Source organism: Castor canadensis, chromosome 5 (genome assembly GCF_047511655.1).
Source record: "Castor canadensis chromosome 5, mCasCan1.hap1v2, whole genome shotgun sequence".
NCBI classification, from domain to species: Eukaryota; Metazoa; Chordata; class Mammalia; order Rodentia; family Castoridae; genus Castor; species Castor canadensis.
Window position 1 is genome coordinate 47,871,340 of NC_133390.1, and position 27,958 is coordinate 47,899,297.

At 36.6% G+C, this 27,958-nt stretch overlaps 1 protein-coding gene across 1 annotated transcript in view; it reads right to left on the reverse strand.

Annotated features, from left to right (window-relative positions):
* LOC141423451 (uncharacterized) overlaps positions 1-27,958 on the reverse strand; it is an 87,938-nt gene that overhangs the window by 16,350 nt on the left and 43,630 nt on the right. Inside the window, exon 8 of the mRNA XM_074075219.1 lies at positions 13,863-13,956. The gene's annotated coding sequence lies outside the window, so the exon portion shown is untranslated. The remainder of the gene's footprint in view (positions 1-13,862; positions 13,957-27,958) is intronic.

Sequence of the window (27,958 nt, forward strand, 5' to 3'; positions counted from 1 at the left end):
ATTCGCTCTTACACTTACAATTTGTGCCTTTTGTGCTATTGTTATCATGTATTTTATTGTTGTGTGTATATTTAAGTCAAGCCATATACTATTATTGTTTTATACATTTTCTATTAACTTAAACGTACCCTTGTACTTATCCTTTCTACTGTTTATTTTGTCCTTTCTTTGTGCTCTCTTTCTATCTGAAACCATTCAAATTCTTACTAAAGAACCCTCATTAGTATTTCTTTTGTGTGAATCTATCAATGCAAATAATTTGATCAGTTTTTACTCTGAAAATATGTTATCTCACTTTTACTTTATAAAGTTAGTTTCAAAGTTATAGAATCCTAGTACACTTGCTGTATTTTAGTTCTGACATTCAATATCATTTTGATGCTTGTGGTCCACTTTCTTAGGTTGAGTATTCAAATGTCAGTCTCATTGATGCTCTGTGAAAAGTCACACAATTTTTCCTCCAGCTTGTTTTGATACTGTTTGTTTATTTGTTCTATATTTAATTTGCAAGGGGTTTATAACTACCTAAATTTGCAGCTAAGTGTTTTTTAAGATTCTGCCATTTTTATCTCAAAATTTTGTCTCTGCTTAATTCATCTCTTGTTTCTTTCCTCTTTCTTCTCCTCCTTCTTATTTTAAAATTCTATTTATAAGTTAAACATTTTCACCATTTTCCATGTCTTATCTTTTTAAAAATATTTTTGACAGTATAAAAAAGAAGTTTCTTAAAAGAAAGAAGAAAGCTCCCATGTGAGTTGGGGAGAGCTCCCAAGCAGGGTGCCCTTTTAAAAAATATTTTAAGATATTCCTATTCTGTTTACTCTGTGTTCTGTACTGGATATTGTCTCTAAATCTATGTTCTAATTTATTAGTGCTTTAATCAATTGCATCTAATCTGCTTCTATTAACTTTTTTATTTTAGTTATTATATATCTTTCAATTATAGAATTTCCATCGGAAGAATTTTCAATATTTTAGTTGGCATATAATGGGGTACAGTGTGATATTTCAACACATGTATAAAATGTGCAATGATCAAGGTAATAATTATATCCATTACCTCAAACATTTATTATTTCTTTATTTGAGAACATTTTTGAAATACACAATAAATAACTTGTCTAAAGTCACCCTACTATATAATAGAACACTAAAACTTAATCCTACCATCTAACTATATTTTAATACTCATTAGCCATCTCTTCTCTATCTCCCATCCTCTCTATACTTCCTAACCTCTAGTGGACTCTATTCTACTTCTATGAAATCAACTACTTTAGCTTCCTCATATGAGTGAGAATGTGTGCTATGTGCTTTTTTTGGTGCCTGACTTATTTCATTTAACATAATGTCCTCCTCCACAAATGATGGCATTGCATTGTTTTTATGGTTGAATATACATACTGCATTTTCTTTATCGACTCATCTGTTGATAGACATCTAGACTGAGTACATTTCTTGCTGTAATAAACATGAGACGGCAGAACTCTCCTTAGCACACTGAGTTCCTTTTCCTTTGATATATACGTAGTAGTTGGACTGATGGATCGTAATGGGAGTTTTATTTTTAGTTTTCTGAGGAAGCTCCACTTTTCATAATTATAATAATAATTTACATTTCCACCAGCAGTATGCAAGAGTTGATGTTTCTCCTCATCTTCACCAGCATTTTGTTTTGTTTTGTTTTTTGTCTTTCTGATGATAGCTATTCTAACTGGGGTGAGATTATATTTCATGATGGTTTTGATTTACATTTTCATGGTAGTTACTGATGTTGGACATATTTTCATACACTTGGCCATTTTTTACTTCTTTTTGAGAAAAAAACGTATTTAGATCATTTGTTGATTTTAAAAGTTAGATTATTTGGGCTTCTCTTTTTTATAATAAATTTTTATTAAGATATATTCATTATACCAGAAAGATTTAAAGTGAAAATTCCAATTAGATTTACATTGTACATTATTTACATTGCCCCCATCATCTCTCCCCACTCAAGTCCCTTCACCCTACCTAAAGCAATTTCAACTGTTTCATATAGGTATATGAAGTCCCTCTGCCATATACCAGCACCTTAATCTCCTTCCTTCACCCTCTTCCCTCCCATTAGTACCCACATACATACACACACACTGTATCTATTTTATAGCCTTGGTTTTCATTATTAATATTTAAGTTGTTGTTCAAAGGGGTATCTTAATATATGCCCACTGTGGGTGTACTTTACTTAGGTCCATTCAACCCCTTCTATTACTATCCCTTACCCCATTACCTCCCAACCCCTGTTTTTCAACAGCTTTCAATAAACATCCTTATAGCCTCTACCTTCACATATTGTGCTATGCAATATTACTGATGCTGTATCATTTTCTTTTCCTTTCACTCTTTCCCCAAGTCCCATGGAGTAGTTCCGCCGTTACAAAAATGTTCTAGATCTAAGTTTGTATATGATCATGCTTGTTTTTGTGTAGATGTTTACCTTTAGATCTATCTTCCTTGTGTGAGAGAAAACATGTAGCTTTTGTGTTTCTGATTCTGGCTTACTTCACTTAACATGATGTCCTCCAATTTCATCCATTTACCTTCAAACCACATGTCATTATTCCTTATGGCTGAGTAATATTCCATTGTGTATATGTACCACAATTTTATGATCCATTCATCAGTTGTAGGGCACCTGGTTTGTTTCCAAAGCTTGGCTATTGTGAATAGAGCTGTGAAGAACATCAGTATATAGGTGTCTCTACTGTATCCCAACTTATCTTTCTTTGGGTAGATGGCCAGGAGCAGTATCACTGGATCATATGGCAGTTCTAGCTCTAGTTTTTTGAGGAATGTCCATACTGCTTTCCATAGTGGTTGTACTCATTTGCCTTCCCACCAGAACTGTATAAGGGTTCCTGTTCTGCCACATCCTTGCCAGCATATGTTGTTGTTACCATTGATTATGGCCATTCTCACTGGGGTGAGATGAAATCTAAGTGTGGTTTTGATTTGAATCTCTTTTATAAACAGAGATGTTGAACATTTCTTCATGTATTTACTGGCCATTTGTACCTCTTCCTTTGGGAATTCCCTGTTTAACTCATGTGTTGGGCTTTTCTTTGAGCTGTTAGAATTCCTTATATATTTTGGATACTAATGCCATCTCAGATGAATAGCGTGCAAATATTTTCTTCCATTCTGTAGATTGTCTCCACTACATAGACTGTTTCCTTTGCTATGCACAAGCTCTTTTGATATAGTCCCATTTGGCTATTTTAGCTTTGGTTGCCTATACTTTCAAAACACTATTTGCCAATAACAAGGTCCTGAAGTGTTTCCCCTATATTTCCTTCTAGTAGTTTCACAGGTTAGGGACTTCCATTATAGTCTTTGATCCATTTTTCATTGATTTATGTTTATAGTGAGAGGGAGGATGTGGTTTTTATTGTGAATATGGATAATAAGTTTTTACAGTATGATAGGAGACTGTCCTTCAACGTATATTCTTCATAACTTTGTTTTAAAAAATATGATTGTAGGGCTGGGTACATGGCTCAAGTGTTTCATATGTTGTGAAGTTTTTTTTTTAATTCGATGTAGTCCCATTTATCAATTCTACTTGCTTATTTCTTAAGCAAGTAGAGTCTCATTCAGAAAGGTGTTATACACCATAATATTTACCATAAATTTCTGAATTTCTCATTCAGAAAGGTGTTATACACCATTATATATATATATATGTGTGTGTGTATATATATATATATATATATATATATGTGTGTGTTTGTGTGTATATATATGTTATCTGCAATCATTGTTCTCAGATCTAGGTCTTTGTGCTCCAAATGGAAGAATCCAAGCAAAGCGTGTGGATGTGGTGAGGTAGAATAGCTTTATTGAGGGAAGGGGAGTCACCTGTTCTGCTAGGTAAGGAAAGGGAAGAAGGAGGAGGAGAAGGGCTGGGGTCTCTTCGTAGGTCATTTTTATACCACCTTGAACTTGGAGGTGGGAAGACATCACACTTTGAGCCATGCGGGGAACAGTCCCAGACTATCCCTAACCTAGCCTGCCTGCTGTTCTCAATGCTTGTAGATTCTATCCAGCAGATAGAAGGTGGAGGTGGAGACTGTGGAAATTTCATGATTCAGAGGGTCGGACTCTGGGCACTGTGTCCTATCAGCAAACACATACTGGGATGCAGGTCCCAGGTTCAGGTCTCAGAGTTTTCATGCCATGCTTGGTAATTCTCCTCCGTGTGTGGGTCAGGACATTGTGATGTCATGTGGTTTGGGAGATCTGGGGCAGGGCCCTGACCTACTTGGCAATCAACACATGCAGTTAGAAGACAGTCCCTGGAGGTGGAATACTAAGTCAGATAGAAGCTCAGCGCTTTGTTTCCACTCCAGCCTCAGGATATGGGACTCCTGGCCTGGAAGGGTAGGGCACAGCACCCTTTCTTACTGCCAGAGTTCCCTGCTGATTGAACTCCTCTGTGGGACCACATCAGTCCATCTCTCAATGCTTGACCACCTCTTGTGGCTATCTCCCACCCATATTCTAGGTGTCCCAAGACATCCTGAGCCATAAGTGTTCATTATGTTCAGGTCTGCATAGTATCTCAGTCTCAAACAATAGGCCCCTTTAAGACGGTTGCTTGCTATCACCCTCTGAGATAAGGGAAGCAACAAAATGCTTTTCTTCATGAAGGTTAGCCTTCCATACCAGAGTAGTAATTTTCTCGCCATATCCCTGCATTGAGTTTTAAGACTTGAGAAAGGTGTGTGCTTACCCTGCAGTTAGAATTGCCAGTCTCTCACCAGGCTTATATGGCTTATATTGTGATGGAGTCTTTAGGTTCCCCTCCCTCTCCAGGGGAGTCAGGGACAGGTTTAGAACTGTTAGAAAGGTTTTTAAACTTTTTTCTGTTGCCTCCATTTCTCTGTGATTTTCAGCTGTCCTGCTAGCTCTTTCTTGATTTCCAAAGCTCTTCCTCTCTTTCTTTCTTCAAAATATAGTCTGTCCTTTGATACCTTCTCATTCATGGAGTCAAAATGGTGTATGCTTCAAATCCACCATCTTGCCCTGCTCCAAAACTCTTTCAATTCATTTGATACAGGTTTTTCTTGCTATAAACTTCCTTCTTATTACTGCTTTTAATGTATCACATAGTTTTTGGTATGTTGTGTTTACATTTTCATTTGGTTCTCTTTTAACTTATGTATCGACCCATTGGTCATTTCAGGAGCATTTTTTTTTAATTTCCATGTATTTGTACAATTTCCAAAATTCCTCTTGTTGACTTCTAATTTTATTCCATTATGGTGAGAGAAGATGTTTGGTATGATTTCTGTTGGCAATATTGGCACCGATAGATTTCGGTTCTTACTGCACCCTTAAGCTTCTGTTTTCCAGGATCACGGTCCTGCCTCAAGTCTAGCTTGAGTCCTCCTTCTGCCCCAACCTCCAATCAGTATGAACCATAAGATCCTAACCAATCAGATTATGCTGAGTCCCACTGAGGGGTATTTAAGCCCCTGCCCTTCCTGCTTCTCTCTCTTAGCTCTCTTGGCTCTCTCTCTTTCCCACCTGGCAATAAAGAATCTCTTGGCCAGATCACTCCTCTCCACGTGGTCACTTTTTGGGCCTACATTTCCAACAATTTCAATTTTTTAAAATTTGTTGAGACTTGTTTTGTAGCCTAACATATGATCTACCCTGAAGAATGTTTCATGTGCTGATGAGAAGGACACATAGCTATTAGGTGAAATAACTTGTAGCTATTTGTTAGATTGATTTGAGCCATGTATGGTTTAACTCTGATTTTACTGTCACTGTTGTATTGGCAGTGGTGGTGGTGGTGATGGTCTTCTGTCTGCATAATGTTCTGCTTGATTAGCTTTCTGTTAAAGTTCAGCATTACATTTTTTATTGATTGAATTCTTCAGCTCTATGATTATTTGGTTTTTTTTATTGTATCTGTTGTTTTTCATTATGACCATGAATTTTTTCTTTTTTTTAATTTTGTTTGTTTGTGGTTTTGTTTTTCTCAGTCTCCCATATGCTTAGATTACAGGCATAAACCACAATGCACAACTTTTTTCCTGATTTTATTGAAGTGTCTATTTTGAATTCCTTTTTAGGCAATTTGCAAATTTCCATTTCTTTGGGGTCAATTATTAAAGAATTATATAGTCCATTGGTGGTATCACACTTCCTTGGTTTTTTCAAATATCTTCTATCCCTTTGTTGATTTTTGTGCATCTGGTGAAACTGCCACCTCTTCCAAACTTCACAGAGAAACTTTCATGGGGAAAGACTTTTACTTGCAGATGGATTTAGTGTGCTAATTGGCTGAAGTGTGATGGCTCTGATTCCTACTAGATGCAGTAGTGAAACCTCCATGCAGCTTCTTCAAGCTCTGCAGAATGGGACATTATGTAGTAATAACTCTAGATCCTGGGATGGTAAGTCATGTCAGCATCCCAGCCTCTGAGGGCCAGGTACAGCAGTAGGAAGGGCCCTAGATTTGCAGATCACAGCTATCACTTGAGTCCTGGGAGCCAGGAGAAGCCCAAGGATGATTCCATTCCTTAAAGAGAAGGGTATCTCAGCAGCTCATTCTGTAGTACAGCTAGCCCTGACATAGGGAAGAAGGATACTACAGTTGTTTGGCAGGTATCTCAGCTCACCCAACACTGTTTCCCAGGAATGTGAAGTGCCAAGTCAGTTCATCCCTGTGATGTACAACTGCTGTACTCAGCCAAGGCACCATTACCTTGAAAGGCAGAGTATAGCTTCAGCTCTGGCCCTGAGAAATAGCATAGAGCAGCAACTGAGAGGGTAGCTCTGCCAAGGGATCAAAACTCTTGGAGGTATTACATATTTTCTGTTTTCCATTTTTCCATCTGATTTCTGGAACATAGCAATATTAGTTATTTTAATTCCATGTATAATAATTCCAATATTTGGAGCTATAATGAGCATATTTTTATAATTTGTTTTTACTCTTGATTTTCAGTTCTGTGGTCTCATCTCCAGGCATACCTAGTAATTTTCCATTGACAGCCATACAGTGTATATGATAAATTGTAGAGATATTTTAAGACTCTAAATGATAATATCTTCTAGAGAGAATTCACTTCTGTTTGATAGGTAGGTAAGAAGAAGATGAATTTTAACTCAATTAAGAATTTAGTTGATTTGATGCCAGCTGTTGTTATTTTTGAGAACATTTAAGCCTTAGAATTAAAAAGTACTGGACATTACTGGAAAAAAAGCCTGCTGTCATTTGAAGATCTAGTTATATTAATATGAAATGTTAATCCATGTGCCACTGAAAACAAAACATTGCTAAAAAGTAGTTGTCATTAGCCTTGAAGTAAAAGTAGTAGATCACCAAGATGTTAGGTTTTCATCTGTATCAATAAATCACACTTCATCTTGATGTGGACCTGTCAGAGAAGTCCAGCAGATATTGTCAATGCTTACTTACATGCACTCTTGATTTCTTCAGTTAATCACTAACTGTATTATTCATCTTATGGGAATTCTCATGATGATTAAATCACTAATCATGGGTGGGACCACAAAATGACAGAAAATTTACCAATTATATCACCCAAGGCAATCAGTTCACAACTCTTTTATTATATGCTTACTTCATATTTAATTCATATCCCTGTGACAGCACATTTCAAATGATCATTATTTCTTCTTTTTTCCAGATCTAATCCTACCTCTGGTCTAACTTAAAGTCTATGATTCAGCTCCTTAAATATACTCCATACTCCAGAAATTTCAGAATCCATCGACCCACTTTCCCAAAACATTAATTTTGAACCTCACATTTTTTATCCTTGTTCAAGCCGGACCATATATCTTAATTCTTAGTAAAAAACTCTTTGTAGCAGTTTACCACTGTGTTTGTTATGTATTTTATGTCATATTAATACAAGAAGTATCCACATAAGGAGTACTTTTAAGAGACCTAAATACAGATACTGTTTTCCACTTGTTACTTTTTCATGGCACGTAAGGCTCCTCTCTGTCTTTTCTTCCAGTGCTGAGGATCAAAATCAGGACTAGGGACATCCTAGGCAAGTGTTCTACCACTGAGCAACATCCCCAGTCCTTGATTTTTTTGAGACTATGCAGCTCACCAGTATGGGCTCAAACTCATTATTCTCATGACTCAGCATGCTAGGGGCTGGATTATAGGTATGGGCCACATGCCTGTAAGATTCCTCTTTTAATATAAGAATCACCCTTTGGAAAATGGTAATAGATGCCTGAATAATGATATAGTTCATAGGAATTTAGTGATATTTCACAGGTTTCCTAAAATATAACAGTAAGTGCCCACAAATAGATTTTAGGATAATAACTTCATCCATTTCCTCTCAATTTATCAGTCATCAGCACCACTGGTCAAATTTTCATGACAATTGGAAGATGTGTGAGCAGAAGGAAATGACAACATTTCCAAAAGGAAGAGGATGCTTGCTCAGTAAAAGAAATGCACATGGTTCTGGTCCCTCTCCAAAAGCAATCTGCAGCCTACATCCAAACATCAAGAAATAACTAATCAAAGCATTGTGTGTGGAGAATGCTTTTAAAAAGGGGGAAATAAACATTGCATGTGTATTTTTAAAAAAAGCTATGCAATACTATCTCAACTATAAATATGTATGTCTATAAAAACATACATGCATATGTGACAATGTGTATCAATCAGATGTACTTAATTTGTTTTTTCCTCATTTTATTTAATGGGAATATGGAAATTTTAAAAAACTTGAAAGGTTATTTTGTCAGGAATTCATACATGTGTTTACTCATCTAGGTACATAAATGAGTTGATAAACATGAAATGCATAGAATAAGGCCTGGCACATAGTCTATTCTCCATAGATATTAGCTATCATGTTCAACACAAGGGATATTAAATCCATCTTTTCTTGTGTGCTACAAATTTAAAACACCTATATTTAAAGCCATGGATCTTAAAGAGTATATAGCTCTACAAGGGACCTACTGACCTACTAACGATACCTGCCTCCTTTTCTTTAATGAAGTATCAAGAGAGGGGGAAAGTTAATGCTAACTATTAGGCAGGAGAATATGAGAGAATTGAAATTAACAATTCAGCTGAGAGTGATTGCTCTGGTTGGCAAAGGTTAATCTCTGGTAGAAAGGAATAAAAAATTGTCTGGGGGAAAAGAAAGGATGAGCAGAACTTTTGACGTGAATGAAACTTGAGGACATTGTGTTAAGCAAAATAGTGCAGGCACAGAAAAACAAATACCAGATGATCTGACTTTTATGTGGAATTTGAAAAGTCAAACTCGGAGAAACACAGAGTAGAATGGTGGTTACCAGGGAATTGGATGGGGATGGGACTCGGGAGGTGTTAGTAAAATGATGTTAAATTTCAGTAAGACTAGAAGATTAAGTTCAAGAGATCCCTTATAAAATATGATGACTACCATTAGTAACAATATATTGTAAGCATCATTAAGAGAGTGAATTTTATGGGTTCTCTCCACAAAAAAAATTGGTAAGTAAGTGAAGTGATGCTCATTAATTAGCTTGGTTTAGCCATTCACAATATATGAATATTTCAAAACATCAGGGTGTCCTCCAGACATAGAAAATGTTTAAAAAAGAAAAGGATGAGCAAAGAAAGAGTGGAAGAGGGAAAAGAAGGTAGAAATAGAAGGACAGAAAAAAAGTGGAGCGGTTATAAAGATTAATTAGAGGAACTAGCAAAAGGGAAGATAAAATGAAAGTGACAGTTGAAGAGTGACAGCTATAGGACAAATTAACACATGTGCCAAGAATTCTCCTAAGTGTTTTACAAAAACTGTCTCAGAGAATTCTCAGGACAGCATTTGTACCTCTGAGTTTGGCATTTTATTGTCCCTGTTTAACAAATGAGAAAACTAAAGATCTCAGAGAGTACGTGATTTCCTCCGACCATGAATTCCTTCTCTTGTATAAGATATGTCATGGGAAGTCCTTTTCTCTCTGAATTCCACTTTGGCCTTATTTGTCTGCTTGGGCATGTGGTGTTGCTAAATCAAACCTTAGATCCTCCCAGATTGTAAAATAAATGGACAGAATACCTGCCCCTTCTTTGTCTGCGGTACTCTCTCATCATTATTTTCTATCATTCTGTAAATCAATCAGGTTTAACAAGACCGAGAGTAACCTACTTTGAAGAGAAATGCCTGAATCTAACATTAATACTATGTTCATATCCTTCAAACTAAAATTTACATTGTTAATTACAAGGTGTTAAATCTGAAGATTTATTTGACATAAATTTTGACTAAGTTACAAAAAAGAAAATCACAAAGCATTTTCTTTAAATACATAAAATTAAACTCTGCCCAGAATTTTGATAGTCACCATATATACTTGAAATCTGTGTCACTCCTGTTTTAATTAAACTCCCCCCAACACACCAAAAAAAAAAAAGAAAGTTAAGCAACTGTTGTGGAGTTTTACACTCGCTTCAATATTTGATTAAGTGAATTCTGGTTGGTAGTCAGATGATCCTAATTAAAGTTCCTGCCTTGTCAGCTGTGTATCTTTGCTGGGGCTTATAACTTCTCTGGGCTTTAGCTTTCTGATCTGTAAAATGAGGATTTGGCCAATGTGGTTGCAAAGATCTTTTGACTGTAAAGCTTATCAAATATCAAGCAGAAAGCTCTTGTGTAATAAGAGGTAAGCCACAAAAAGTTTAAAATTAATGATTTTAAAGTTTCTAATGCCTTTGCTAGGAAAAACTATTCACATGTAGACCAAGGTCATTAAGTTGTTGCCATAAACCACAAGAGACCCATGAGTGAAAGGTGATCATATATGCAAAAGAAAACAGTGGTCATCCATAGATACCAAGTTAATGAATACTGTTCATCTTTACTATCTTACAGTATTTAGTGTAAAACATGCCACAGTCAATAGTTCAATCAAAACTGAGATAATCAAAAGGCAGTTGCATGCATTTCCCTCATTTTATGGTAGCAATCACTGTAGCTGGCACACAGTTAAAAGATTCTTCAATCATAGGTCTTTCACAGGAGTGTTAGGTGAGTAGCTGTTGCACAGTCAGAGGAAGAGAGAGATAATAACTGGATAGTTCTCAGAAACCACCCTTCTATTAGGTGAAATCACATCAGTGATTTACTGTGTTAAGATTCAGTAGCTTACCATTTAAGAATTTTTTCTCAATTTGAAATCATGAAAACTTAAGAAAAATATTTTAATTAAATTTAAAATTAAACTAAAAACAGCTCTAGTTTTCAAATCAGTTAATGTGCATTCAGCTTCAAATAAAAGAATACACTGCTAAAAGATTTTAAAAACAGAGGTTTACACTGTAAGTAAGAAGTCTGTGGGAAAATGTTTCCATGTTGGTGAGAGCAGCTCAACAACTCCATCGGGAGGTGGAACTTTCCAACCCCCCACCATATAGTACAGTGGTTTGGTACTGGTGTTTGCAAGATGGGTTACCATGTTCTACACAAGATGTGCAAATATGAGAATATGTGGGACCCAAATTTATCAGACTTCATAACCTGTATTATACTTAATATGTTGTCAAAAGCACCTGTTCTATAGTAAATCCTTGCAAATTTTTAAATGGTGACACATATTTCAAGCAAAATAAATAATAACTTTACTTAACTTGTAATAAGCAATATTGCCATCACTTGTGGAATAGCTGGCTTTATGGGATGTACCAGAGGGTTTACATAAGTACCTCTAATTCTTAAAACAATGTTGCAAGGTAACTATTACTCTTCTGATTTTTCAAATGATGAAACCGAAACTCAGAAAGGTCAAAATTTATCTGATAATCCTACTGGTAAGTTGCAGAACAAGGAATTTGAGTGCAAGTACATCTGATTCCCAAGCCAGCATTCATAATGTTATTTACTGAATAGCACTTCGAGAGAAGAAGAAATTAAAATCCCAAAGAAAGGGAAAATTCATAAAGAATTAGCTAAGCTTATTGTTAAACAAAGCCAAACAAACCAAACAAAAACTTGAAATTTTGTAGGTAGTTTCAAGTAGCTACAAAACTATGGTGGATATACAATCTATAAATGGAATCACAACTATAGTTCATTGCTGTATTTTTACATGAATCAGTCTGGAGTCATTCATTTTTCATCATTAGCTATCGCTAAGGTCACATGACATCCTGTTTTCCATAATTCTAGACCAGGCTTACTCTTTCTTACTAATTTTTCATCAGCACTTCCTACAGTTGCCTCTAACTGTGTATCTAGCACACACAATCCATAATCTTTGACATTTCTCAGGAGGTTTAACTTAAGTTCAGTTCCTCATAGTAACCCCACTATAAAAAGCTATTGATGTGATTCTCACATAGCAAAATAAGTTCCACTTACCAATAGAAAAACTGTGAAATTACATATAAATGTACATAAATAAATGTTAGACTTCTCAGGGTAGGTTTAGTCCATAGCCCCAAACACTTGACAATCAGTCCTTTTCTAAAGCCATTAAGAAGGCCATCTAGCTGGTGTAGTCGCTCAAGTGGTACAGTGCCTGCCTAGCAAGCATGAGGCCCTAAGTTCAAACCCCAGTACCAAAAAAACAAAAAAACCAAGAAGGCCATCTACAGGTATTTCACCTTCAGCAGTTAAATGGAATAGTGGGGGTGGGGAAGGAAAAAGAGGGAGAGAATTTCTAGAACCTTAAAATCTAACGGACTAGAAAACAAACACTGCAAAGCCAATTTTTCTGGCCAGTCAACAAGACTGCAGAGACTAAGCCAAACCTCAGTCACCTACCGTGTCACTCTAGTTTATCATCTCTGAGGATGCATTCTTCTACCTTCTCTGCCCCAGGACTGGGGCAAATGATTACAAAATTCCTCAATAGGTTTAGGAACTTTAAGCCCACTCCCAGGTGTCATTCCTGCTTATGGTGTGGGGGGGTGGTTCTGGAAGAAAGATGACAACATAAACAGGGCCTGACACAGCAATGCCAAATAGGAAGTGAGGCTGGCAGGCTTTCTCATGTGGTCAGACACAGACACCAAGCAGTGAAGGAGGTTTGACAGATGAGAAATCAGGGTCCCCAAGTGAGCAGTATATTCACACAGCCTGCCACACTCCTTTCTGCATCCTCACCCTAGCTGTCTGGTGATGCACCGAGGTCTGTGAACAAGAAGGTCCCCTCCATCTGTCCTGCCAGGCTAAGATAATGTTTTGGATGAGGCTACAAAGTGGTTCTTCCCCCACCCACACAATAAACCTCTAGGAGGGAGAGGGGAATTCATAAGTTTACTTTAGAGTTTTGTGATTATCAAGAAAGAAGTATTTTACTATTTTTCTATTATAGATGACTAATATTATCACTTAACACTGTATTAATAGTTCAATGCTATAAGTTTGGGGTTTGTTTTAGACAAAAGATGGTGAGTAAGTAAAGATATGAAAAGTAAATCAATTTATTTGATAAATCCCAAGTAAATCTAGTTCGAGGCTGATTATATTTTAATATTACTTTGTATTTTTCCACATAAAAATAAGCTGAGAGGTATACTAGATGACATTTTTAAAGGATGTCCCAGACAAAAATTCCACTAAATCCTCAGGAATACCCCAAATTCACTTTCAAACACTAAAAAAAAAAAAAATACTCTTCAGAGTTCATGTTAAAATTAACCTCTCCTTCTAACCCCCTTACAAATCTATGACAACCTGCTCTTATCTTGTGCCATCATGATTACAAACTACCTTATGTAGACAAATTTTCCCATGCTTATTCAAAATCAAAAGACATCAAAAATGGATGAGGCAATGAGGAATTACCAAGCTCTCTCCCATCCTACTCACCAAAGAGGCAGATACTCTTCCAAATACCAGGAATAAGCAATTTCAGAAATGCAAATATCCCTCTGGAACTTCTTGACCTCAAAGGATTAAAATTCTATAGGGAAAAAATAGGCATATATCAGATTTCTTTTTTTTTTTTCTTTTGGCAATCCTGGGGTTTGAACTCTGGGCTTCATGCTTGCTAGTCTGGTGCTCTTAAGACTTAAGCAACTCCACCAGCCCTTAGACATCTTGTTTTTGTCTCTTAAGAGCTGCTGAAGAAAAAATTTGCATTTTGAAGGTATTTTTATTAGCATATATTAATTATGCAAACTACATGCATACAATGTACTTTCGTCATGTTCACCCTTACACCTGCGATCCTCCTGCCTCCGCCTGAGGAGTGCTGGGATTACAGACGTGCACTACTACACCTGGCTTCAAAAGCATTTCCATATGACTCATGAAATGTTCCTTTTTTCACGCCCAGCACAAATTCAGGATGTTATCAATCACCTCTATTAAAATTACTCTTTCAGCCAGCACCGGTGCTCACACCTGTACTCCTAGCTACTCAAGAGGCAGAGATCAGGAGGATCATGGTTTGAAGCCAGCCCCCCACAAATAGTCCAAGAGACTCTATCTCCAAAAAAAAAAAAAAAACCATCACAAAAAAGAGCTGACAAAGTGGTTAAATCTGTAAGAGCGCCTGCCTAGCAAGTGTGAGGCTATGAGTTCAAAATCCAGTGCCACCAAAAAAAAAAAATTACTCTTCCAAATGTTTCTGGTCAGAAACATAATCCTAAAAGATTATGGTATTTTTTTTTCTCTCAAGAATCAAAGTAAAAAGGATAGCAGACAAAAAAAATTACCATCTGGATAAGAACTACATAAACTCAGTAAAAATTAAGAGAATAAAAGAAGTTACACGTGCTATGGTTGCTATGTGGCATATGCTGTTCAAAACCTTTCACAATTAACTCATTTAACCTTCAGCCTATGGGGTATGTATAAATGCCCTCATTTCATTAATGGGAAAAGTGGAATGAGAGAGGTGAAGTCACTTACCCAAGGTCACGGAATTAGTAAATGGTGCAACCAGGGTTCAGACAGCCAAACTCAAATCTTAAATGAATGTTTTCGCACCAGAGTTCTCTAAGCATTGCTAAATTTTGAGCACATATAGAAGTATATTTACTTAATGTGGTTAAAAAATGAAGTATTCTGTTAAACCAGAAGTTTCATAAAATTTAACAAAGTGCTGTAAACTCTAATTGGTCTACTTCCTTTTCTGATACCTTCATGTATAGTTACATATAAATTATATATGTGAATGTATGGCAGTTCCTCTCCAGAGAAAATGAACCAATAGGGTATGTATATATACATATTCAAAACATGAGAAAGAGAGATTTTTAAGGAATTGGCTTATGTGACTATGGGGGCTAACAAGTATAAAATCTGCAGAGTGGGTTAGCAGCTGGAGATCAGAGAATAGCCAATGGTGCAGTTCAAGTCTAAAGACTGCCTGACTGAGTTCTTTGTTTTATTCAGGCAGGCACTGATTATATGAGGCCCACCCACACAGTGGCACAAAATTTGTTCTACTTAATTTCCATCAATTAAAAAAAAATCAATTTTTAAAAAAATAATTCTCATTCAAAAATCTCTTTTAACTGACACAGTGGTGGCTCATGCCTATATAATCCTATCCACTTTGGAGGCAGAGATCAAAAGGATCATGTTTCAAGGCCAGTGTGAACAAAAAGTTAGTGAGACCTCACCCCAACAAATAAAGTAGACGTGGTAGTATATTTCTATAATCCCCACTACATGAGAGGCTTCCATTCTCCTTGGGATAGAAGCCCAAAGCCAGTCTGGGCAAAAAGCTCCAGACCCTGAAAAGTAAATAAAAAGCTAGAGGTGTGGCTCAAGTAGTAGAGCATTTGTGTAGCAAGTGAGAAGCCCTGAGTTCAAAGCTCAATACCACACAAAAAAGAAAAAGAAAAAGAAAAAAAAACCCTCACAGAAGTATCCAGAATAATGATTGGGCACTGTGGCCCAACCAAGTTACCACAAAAATTGTATTTATACTGTATACATAACCGTTATATATTAAATGAATATTTATGTAAATGTTTTCATAAAGGATGGGAAATATTCCTGTAGTAATTTGGGAATCCTGGAAAGGAGCACTGAAGTCATTGTTCAGGAGCTAAAGATACAGAAAGCATTGGATCAATTTCCGTACTGACATTGGACATAACCTGGAGTTTGTTTTCATAAATAAATGCTCTGCTTTTCTTGTGATTTACCTCTTTCTCCTAAAGCTTGGGATAAACAAAACAAAAATCAGATTAACTAAGATTTCCAAGTAAAATGATACTATTCTGCATTTGAATTACCTATCTATCTATCTATCTATCTATCTATCTATCTATCTATCTATCATCTATCCACTGATCTACCAGTATTTAGAAGTAGATCCATATTCTACCTAAGCCAGATATAGAAATAGGGCCAACTGTATAAGACATTCAGACTTCTTTGCTTTCCAAAGAAAAGGCAACCAGAACTCCTCTCCCACACAAAAATTATGGACAAATGATGTAATTAGTGGTGTGATTTCTCCCAGAACATTGTGGGCAGCTTTGGTAACTGGAACTTATCGGAAGCACTGATGCCTGGGCAGTCCAGTGGAATGTAAGTAGAGTATGTTACAACAGACTCTTTTTATGTAGTTTTACTTCAAAATAAAATATAAAAATAAGTATCCATATTGACACCTGTCCTCTGAATATAATGTTGCTTGTGACACACAGTATGAAATGGAGCTTAAGAGGTGATTGGAAGGTCCACAATGCTGAGAAGTTGAGATGGCACCATTGCTCAGTGGTTTACCTAGTGCCAACTACATGCACCTGGCTAAGTGGATTTTCATATTCTGGTTCTCAACTCTGAATCAGACTGAATGGGGGAAAGGAACAACTACATGGATATGAGTTTGTAGTTTTTGCTTTTTGTTTTTGTTTATTAGTGGGACTGGGTTTTGAACTCAAGGCTTTGTACTTGCAAAGCATGTACTCTACCACTTGAGCTACATCTCCAGTCCACTTTGCTCAAGTTATTTTTGAGATTGGGTCTCATGAACTATCTGTGCAGGCTGGTCATAAGCCATGATCCTCCTGAACTCAGCGTCCCAAGTAGCTAGGATTATAGTTGTAACCACGGCACCCAACTATGTTTGTAGTTTTAATATTCTGCTTACAGAAAATGGAGGTAAATTATTATTATACCAGAAAAAACTTTTGTTTTCCAAGAGAAGCTACAAGATTTCTGTTGCAGTGGGACAATTCATATCTTACATGTCTCAATCAATGAAAACAGTTTAACCTTATGAAAAATTATACATAATATATATTTAACATTCCCGTCACATGGCAAGGAATCTAAGGTATCTATAAAAGCAATCATCAAAGTGAGAAAACTAAGAGATAGACAAAATCCCAAGCCAGCATTTGCCTGAGGGTATCTCTGGGCTGCCAGGGACTTTAAATTTTTGCAGACAGAAGATAACGCTCAGAGACACCAAAATTAGAGGTCTACTATGACTACCTGTTACCTAAAGCTGGGACCATATGGTAAGTGAATAATGGGCCCCAAACACATCCATGGTTTAAACCCCAGAACTTGTGAATACACGGCAGGGGGAACTAAAGTTGCAGCTTTCCAGCTGACTTTAAGATAAATAGGTTATCCTGGATTGTCCAGTACCCAATGTAATCACAAGGGAAGAGAAAGGTGGAAGGTCAGAATCAGAGGGAGATTTGAAAATACTAGATGGCTGACTTTGTAGACGGAGGAAAGGACCATACACAAAGGAATGCAACGGTGCCCAGAAGCTGAAAAAGGCAAGCAGCTTCTCTCATCCCTCCTACAGAAGCAATGCAGACTCACTAACTTTTGATGTTAGCTCAGACTTCTGACCTCCTAAACCATAAGATTATAAATTCGTGTTGCTTGCAGCCACTATGTTGATGATAATTTTTCCCAACAGCAATAGAAAAGTAATAGAAAGTCAGGCACTGGTGGCTCGCACCTATAATCCTAGGTACTTGGAAAGCTGTGAAGCATATACCTGCAAATATTAAGGGTTTACTGTATTCCAAAATGTAAGTGGTTTAAAACACTTTTAGATAAATAGAAAATTGCTTATAAAAATCTAACCTATTATCAAATCTTGACCAAATTTTATCTTCTACCTGTACAGAACTTTTTTGCTAGCCTATTTTCTATTAACTATTATTTCCTATTAACTATTTTCTAACTATAATAGTTCATAATTATTATTTTATATTTTCTTAACTTACAAGTACTTAAACATCACCTAAATAAAATTTTATCTTTTTCTTTTTTTGGCAAGACTGAGGTTTGAACTTAGAGCCTCACACTTGCTAGGCAAGAGCTCTACCACTTGAGCCAGACCTCTATTCCTTTTTGCTTTGGTTTTTTTTTGGTGGGGGGAGTACTGGGGTTTGAACTCAGGGCCTCATGCTTGCTAGGCAGGCACTCTACCACGTGAGCCATTATGCCAGTTCCTTGCTTTGGTTATTTTTGAGATAGGGTCAAGAGTTTATGTCCTTACCAACCGCAATCCTCATCTTTATGCTTCCCACATGGTTGGGATGACAGGCACACTTCACTATGCCCAGCTTTTTTTGTTGGTTGAGATGAAGGTTTCACTAATTTTTTCCCCAGGCTGGCCTCAAACCTCGGTCATCCCATTCTCTGCCTCCTGAGTAGCTGAGATAACAGGCATACACCAACATGCCTAACTAAAACTTTCTCTTACTTAAGAAACTTTATTTTTTTTAACAGTTTTAAGTATGGAGAGTTTGTAGTAAATAAAGTTCACTGGGTACCAGTGGCTCATGCTTATAATCCTAGCCACTCAGGAGGCAGAGATCAGGAGGATCACTGTTCAAAGCCAACTCCAGGCCAATAGTTCACAAGACCCATCATGAAAATGCTCAACACAAAACAGGTCTGGTGGAGTGGCTCAAGTGGTATAGTACCAAAAAAAAAAAAAAAAAAACAGAAAAGCTTGTGTTTGAAATGTCAGTGTTTTTATTATTGCTTTTATAGTACTGAAAAATACTAGAAAAATGGACTTTAAGTATTTTAATAGCTTCCAAAAACTTTTGGTGTAGGTCTTTTCCTTTGTGTTCACGAATTTCTAGTAAGTCAATATGTCCAGTTGGAAATGTCCAATTTTGCTTTTTAATAAACTTTCAGTTAAAGCCTCCTGAAACCTGTAACTTAGTACTAAACAAACTAGAAAATGACCATTTGTTTATTAGCAAATGACCATTTGTTTTTATGTTGGTTCAATACACTAAATACAGATTCAATATATTTGCTAACTAATCATTCACATGTCAAATTTTACTTGTAGGGTGCCTATTTATTTTATTAGTGTTTACATCTGTTTTAAGCTTATAACTTTTTAAATAATGCAACCAAAAATTGTCATGTTGTTTCAAATACTTATTTTCAGAATGCTATATTTTTCATGTGAAACAGTTTCTGCTGATTCAAAGCAGTTTTTTGAGATAAACTAATTGGATTGTTTCTGCATTCATAAACTGAAACTCCATCCCCCAAAGTGGATTATATATTGTACGGGAAATATAAGTTCTTTTGAAGTTCATGGTACTTGGAATTTCACCTGTCATAAAATGTCGTCACAGGATGTTCCAAAGAGTTAAAACCACAGCTCTTAAGGAAATTGGCAAACTTCCTATAGAAAGCCAGATGATAAATGACAAGCTTTGTGGACCATTCAATCTCTAGAGCTACTCAGCTCTGCCTTAGTAGTGTGAAAGCGGCCTAAACAATATTTAAATGAATGGGCATGGCTGTTTACCAATACAATCTTATTAACATCAAATCTGGGTTGCATATAATTTTCATGTGTCAAGAAAGTCTTTTGATATTTTAAATCATTTCAAAAAAAGAAACTACTCTCAGTTCAAAGGCCTTCCTTATTAAAATAACAGGTAGTGAACCAGATTTGTTCTACTGGCCCTGGTTTGACCTGGTCCTAGAACATAAGCTACATTAAATACCCTCACCAATATAAACATCCTGGTCTCCAAATATATCTCATAGCATTCAAAGACTATTTACATCCTATAATTTTCAGATTCATACACCCTAAAGAGTGTTTCTACAACTGCTAGTAAGTCAATTCATTTCAAAAGGAACCATTAAAACAGTTATTTCACAAATATGAAATCAAGTATGCAAAATTTATAAAGAAACTTATCAGTTTTGCTACTCTTTAAAAAAATTTAAAACAATTTTATTACAGGATTATTAGGGAAATATGGTTATGGAGATAATAGAAAATTTTCTATAATGAATATTAGGATGAAGCTTACATAGGAGTTCAATGATCACAACCCTTACTTGCTGAATTGAAATAAAAGCCTATACTTGGGAAAGGCAGAAGTTCCACCAACAATGCCATTGACTAGAAGAGGAAGAGTTGAGTCACTGTGCATGAAGCATGAAAATATCTTTATTCATTTTAAATGATTCATAATCCTACAAACAGAAATAGATGCCCTTGTCTGCAGTCAGTTCCTTCCTTATCTGTCAGACACTTTGATCTGTGCTCTAAATGGAAGAAGTGATTTTTGTAGGTGAAGGAAATGATTCCAATTTCATGGCATTCAAAATATGAATAGAGAGTTATTTAGGTAACATTTCACAATAAAATAGCACACCAACACTCACCAAGTGTAAGGATCAAGGACTCCATTTAAATCTTTAGCTAAAAATGCTACAGCTTTTTTCATGAGAAATGTTTCCGTCTTCTTTTAAGTCTACTGACTTAAAAGTCTATGTTTAAAGTCTATGTCCTCTGCTTCAGAATTTTTTTGCTAAAGAAAAGATTTGGTGGTGGGTGGAGTAAGTGACTTTTTTGAAGGAAAAGCAAATTAATTAGCCAAATGGTAGTTAGGTTTAAAATGGCTTAACCTTGGGTGGTTAGGGCAGGGGGTAGAGTTGAAGATATTTGTGTTAGCAAGAGAAAATGATATTGACTTAAGCTATTACCATAAAACAGAAAATTTTATTTTGGGGGGAGAGGAGAGATAAAAGAGAACCATGGAGTGGGTGAATTCAAGTATGATATATTTGATATATTGTAAGAACTTTTGTAAATGCCACATTGTGTCCCCACTCAGTACAACAATAAGAAGGAAAAAAAAAAGAACAAGAAATAAATAATAAAATCATTTAATAAAAAAAAAGAAGGCTGCCCACCCACCAACCCACTGGCCGCCAGTTCCAAACGTGCTTGGGAGACCTTCGGCAGACTAAACAGGTGAGCATCAAGCATCACGCAGTATCGCTCAGCCACCCCTGGGATAAACCAGCATAAGCCCCTGGAAAGACTGATTCCCCCCCACACACACACACACAAAAGCTGAATAAACAACAGAACTGAGAGGAATCCAAAATGACACCTGGAACACAGTTGCAGACAGCATGAGCTCTGTGAATCAGGGACCTGGCTGAGATGCTGGAGCCATGCTTGGTGGAGGTGAAGCACTAGGGAGAGTTAAAACTTTGGTACCCTGAACCCCTAGCCCATGGAAAGCTTCTCCACGCAATGATACACTGAGAAAACAGGCAGGCCACCACCCACATGCCACCGCCCACTGGCTGCTGCCGCAAACCAGCCACCACTCACCATCGCCTGCCAGCTGCTGGCTCCAAACGTGCTTGGGAGACCTTCAGCAGACCAAACAGAATACTTTCCTGCTGGAGCTACACTTGGCAGGAAAAAAAACAAAAAGAAGAAACAAAACTCCAAAACCCTGAACCCCCCAGCCCGTACAAAGCTTCTCCAGGCCACGTTACACTGAGAAAACAGGAGGGCTCCCACACAGCCAGACACTGGCTCCAAACCTGCTTAGGAGACGCAGACAAACAGGACTGGATGCTGAAGGAGTAACACCAGAACTACTATGACAGAAATTCTACTGTTCCTGAACCAGGATTTTTTTTTTCTGTTCTTTAAGTGTTTGTTTGTCTTGTTCACTGTTTGTCCACCATCTCTCCTTCTTGATTTCTTTGGTTCTCCTTTTTTTTTCTTTTTCTTTTTCTTCTTTCTCTTTCTTTTTTGGCTTTGTTAGTTTTATTATTGTAAGTTAGCTAATACTAAATTACACATAGACCAGGGACAGAAAAAGCACCAAGTGGAATGATGGGAAGATGAAAATTGGATGGAATCCATTCTCCCCCCAAAAATAAATTAGTACAGGATACACACGGAAATGAAGAAAACAGATACCCAGTTCCAGACTCCAACAAAACAAAGATAAACTATGCCAAGGAACCCAACAAAGCCCACAAAAACACTCTGAAAGAAGAAATCCTTCAAGTAATCAATGAGAATTGCATAGAGATGTTACTAGACATGGTTAACCAAAATGTACAGGAGGCACTCAAGAAATTCCAGACAACAAAAATGAAGAATATGAGAAGACACAAAAACAAATAAATGAACTCATAGGTGCCCTAAATAAACACCAAAGTGAAACAGAACACCATAAATAGAGAGATAAATGAATTAAGGACAAAAATTGACAATATTAAAGAGGAAGTGACCCATGATATGGAAAACCTCAGAAAAAAGAATGAAAGAGAAATACAAAACACAATGGAAGGCCACTCCAACAGACTAGACAGAATCTCAGAACTTGAAGATAAAAATGAAATTAAAGGAAAAACTGAAGAACTATTAGTCAGACAACTCATGGCCTGTGAAAGGAATATGCAAGAACTCACCAACTCCACCAAAAGACCAAACCTGAAAATCATGGGCATTGAAGAAGGAGAAGAGGTGCAAGCAAAAGGAATTCATAATATATTCAAGAAAATAATAACAGAAAATTTCCCAAATCTAGAGAAAACTATGCCCATTCAGGTATAGGAAGCCTCCAGGACACCAAACAGATTTGACCAAAATAGCACTACCCCATGAAATATTAACATTAAAACAATAAGCACAGAGAATAGAGAAAGAATATTGAAAGCTATAAAAGAAAAAAACAAATAACATACAAAGGTAAACGCATCAAAATAACAGCAGACTTCTCAATGGAAACATTAAAAGCAAAAAGAGCATGGAGTGAAGTATTCCGGGAACTGAATGAAAATAACTTGAACCTTAGGATAATCTACCCAGCAAAACTATCATTCAAAATAGATGGAGCGATAAAAGTCTTCCATGATAAGCAGAAACTAAAACAATATATGACCACCAAGCCATCACTACAAAAGATACTACAAGAAATTTGGCACACAGAAAGTGAAAGCAAACAAAACCATGAAAGGACAGACAGCACCAAACCACAGAAGAAGAAAAGGAAAGAAAGTAGAGAGTAACACTGATTCAGCTGCATGCAATCAAACCCTTAAACAACAAAGACAACTAAATGACAGGAATCACCACATACCTATCAATACTAACACTGAATGTTAACAGACTTCACTCCCCCATCAAAAGACAATGTTTGACAAACTGGATTAAAAAGGATGATCCAACAATCTGTTGCTTATAGGAGACCCATCTCATCAATAGAAACAAGCACTGGCTTAGGGTGAAAGGCTGGAAGAAGATTTACCAAGTCAATGGCCCCCCAAAACAGGCAGGAGTAGCAAACTTATCTTGGACAAAGTAGACTTCAAACTTACACTGATCAAATGAGATAAAGAAGTACGTGCCATACTAATAAAAGGGGAAATACACCAAAAGGAAATAACAGTTATCAACCTATAAGCACCCAATGTCAGTGCACCCAATTTCATCAAACATATTCTGAAAGATCTAAAAGCACATATAGCACATATATATACCAACACAGTGGTGGTGGGAGACTTTAATACCTCCCTATCACCAACAGTTAAGTCACTCAAACAAAAAAATCAGTAAAGAAATTCTAGAAATAAATCACACCATAGATCAAATGGACCTAGCTGACGTCTACAGAATATTTCATCCAACACCTACACAATATACATTCTTCTCAGCAGCTCATGGAACCTTCTCCAAAATTGATCATATCTTAGGGCACAAAGCAAGCCTCAGCAAATATAAGAAAATAGAAATAATCCCATGCATTCTATTTGATCACAATGCATTAAAACTAGAACTCAAGAACAAAAACAACAGTAAAAAACATGCAAACAATTGGAAGCTGAACAAAGCACATTGCTCAATGATCAATGGGTCATTGATGAAATAAAAGAGGAAATTAAAAGTTCTTGGAAGTTAATGAAAATGAAAACATGACCTACTGGAACCTATGGGACACAGAAAAGGAATTCCTAAGAGGAAAGTTTATAGCCATAAGTGCATATATTAAAAGCTCAGAAAAATCTCAAATCAATGACCTAACACTATAGCTCAAACTCCTAGAAAAACAAATCAAATCCCAAAACATGCAGAAGAAGAGAAATAATAAAAATAAGGGCTGAAATCAATGCAATAGAAACCAAAGAAAACCATAGAAAGAATCAATGAAACAAAAATATGGTTCTTTGAAGAAATAAATAAGATTGACAGACCCCTGGCAAACCTGACTAAAATGAGGAGAGAAAAAAACCCAAATCAGTAAAATCAGAAATGCAAAAAGGGAGATAAAAACAAACACCACAGATATCCAGGAAATCATCAGAGACTACTTTGAGAACCTATATTCTAATAAATTTGAAAATCTTGAAGAATTGGATAGATTCTAGATACTTATGACCATCCAAAACCAAACCAAGAGGATATTAATCACGTGAATGGATCTATAACACAAAATGAAATTGAAGCAGCAATAAAGAATCTCCCAAAAAAAAGAAAAGTCCAGGACCCGATGGATTCTCTGCTGAATTCTATTAGACATTTAAGGAAGAACTAATATCAACCCTCCTTAAACTGTTCCACAAAATAGAAAGGGAAGGAACACTGACTAACTCATTTTATGAAGCCAGTACTACACTCATCCCCAAACCAGACAAAGACACCTCCAAAAAGGAGAACTATAGGCCACTACACTCATCCCTAAACCAGACAAAGACACCTCCAAAAAGGAGAACTATAGGCCAATCTCCTTAATGAACATTGATCCAAAAATCCTTAATAAAATAATGGGAAACCAAATCCAACAACACATCAGAAAGATTATCCACCATGACCAAGTCAGTTTCATTCCAGGGAAGCATGGGTGATTCAACATATACAAATCTATAAATGTAATACAACACATCAATAGAAGCAAAGACAAAAACCACTTGATTATCTCAATAGATGCAGCAAAAGCATTCTACAAGATCCAACACCACTTCATAATAAAAGCTCTAAGAAATCTAGGAATAGAAGGAACGTACCTCAACATTGTAAAGGCTATATATGCCAACCTATAGCCAACATCATACTTAATGGTGAAAAACTGAAACCATTTTCCTTAAAATCAGGAATGAGACAAGGGTGCCCACTACCCCCACTCCTATTCAACATAGTACTGGAATTCCTAGCCAGAGCAACTAGGCAAGAAGAAGAAATAAATGGAATGTAAATAGGTAAAGAAACTGTCAAAATATCCCTATTTGCAGATGAAATGATCCTATACCTTAAAGACCCAAAAAAGTCTACTCAGAAGCTCCTAGACACCATCAATAGCTACAACAAGGTAGCAGGATATAAAATCAACATAGAAAAATCATTAGCATTTCTATACACTAATAATGAACAATTTTTTTAATAATGAACAAATTGAGAAAGAATATATGAAAATAATTCCATTTACAATAGCCTCAAAAAGTATCAAATACCTAGGAGTAAAATTAACAAAGGATGTAAATGATCTCTACAAGGAGAACTACAAACCCCTGAAGAAAGAGATGGAGGAAGACTACAGAAGGTGGAGAGTTCTCCTGTGCTCATGGATTGGTAGAATCAACATAGTAAAAATGGCTATACTACCAAAAGCAATATACATGTTTAATGAAATTCCCATCAAAATCCCAATGACATTCATCACAGAGATTGAAAAAGCTACTTTAAAGTTCATTTGGAAACACAAGAGACTGCAAATAACCAAGGCCATACTCAGCAAAAAGAGCAATACTGGAGGTATCACAATACCTGACTTCGAACTATATAACAAAGCAATAGCAATAAAAACAGCATGGTACTGGCACAAAAACAGACATGAAGACCAGTGGAACAGAATAGAGGACCCAGATATGAATCCACCCACCTTATTTTTGACAAAGGCGCCAAAAATATACGATGGAGAAAATACAGCCTCTTCAACAAACGTTGCTGGCAAAAGTTCTTATCTGTCTGCAAGAAACTGAAACTAGATCCATGTTTATCACTCTGTACTAGTATCAACTCAAAATGGATCAAGAACCTTAATATCAGACCTAAAACTCTGAAGATAGTACAGGTAGGAGCAGGAAACACTCTGGAAGTAATAGGTACAGGCATGTACTTCCTCAATAGAACCACAGCAGCTCAACAACTAAGAGAAAGAACAGACAAACGGGACTTCATAAAATTAAAAAGCTTCTGCATAACAAAAGAAATAGTCTCTAAACTGAAGAGACTACCCACAGAGTGGGAGAAAATGTTTTCCAGCATATATCAGACAAAGGACTGATAACCAGAATATACAGGAAACTTAAGAAACTAAACTCTCCCAAAATCAATGAATCAATAAAGATATGGGCAACTGAACTAAACAGAAATTTCTCAAAAGAAGAAATTCAAATGGCCAAAAAATACATAAAAAATGCTCACCATCTCTAGCCATAAAGGAAATCCAAATCAAAACCACATTAAGATTCCACCTCACCCCTGTTAGAATAGCCATTATCGAAAGCACCACCAACCACAGATGTTGTTGAGGATGTGGGGAAAAAGGAACCCTTGTACACTGCTGGTGGGAATGCAAGCAAGTACAACGACTCTGGAAAAAAATGTGGAGGCTTCTTAAAAATCTAAACATAGATCTGCCATATGATCCAGCAATTCCACTCCTGGGGATATACCCAAAGGAATGTGACACAGGTTACTCAGAGGCACCTGCACACCCATGTTTATTGCAATGCTATTCACAATAGCCAAGTTATGGAAACAACCAAGATGCCCCACTACTGATGAATGGATTAAGAAAATGTGGTATTTATACACAATGGAATGCTACTCAGCCATGAAGAAGAATGAAATCTTATCATTCGCAAATAAATGGATGGAACTGGAGAACATCATTTTGAGTGAGGTTAGCCAGGCTCAGAAGACCAAAAATTGTATATTCTCCCTCATATGCAGACTTTAGATCTAGGGCAAATACAGCAATGTGTTGGACTTAGGTCACATGACAAGGGGAGAGCACATACGGGAGGTATGGGGATAGGTAGAAAACCCAAAACATTTAAGTGTTTGATGTCCCCACTGCAGAGCAACTTATATAGAAACCTTAAACCAACAGAGGTCAATATGAGAAGGGGATCAGGAACCAGTGAAAAGATCAGTTAGAGATGAATCAACTTTGGTTGTAACACATTTGTACATGGAAGCAATGCTAGGAATCTCTCTGTATAGCTATCCTTAACTCAACTAGGAAAAATGCTTTGCCTTTCTTAGTAATGCTTATGTCTTCTCCTCAACCAAATTAGAGATAAGGACAGAACAGGTTCTGTCTGGAAGCGAGGGCGGTGAGGGGGAGAAGGTGGGGCAAGGAGGCAGGGGAGAGAAATGACCCAAACAATGTATGCACATGTGAATAAATGAATTTAAAAAAAGAAAAGGAAAAGAAAATTGTACTCCTTCTGATGCCTCTGCATTTGCACTTTGCTTCTGCCCCTTACTCAGTAACAAGCAATGAACACTGGCAGTCTTACAACCTACCCACAGCTACTCTGAGCAATACTCTATCTGGATACATATCTGCTCTTTTCCATCCTTAAATCTTACCAAAACTCAGCTGTTATAATTTTCTCATCTTCCTTTTCCTGCTATTCTTACAGGAGCGAATAAGTTAATT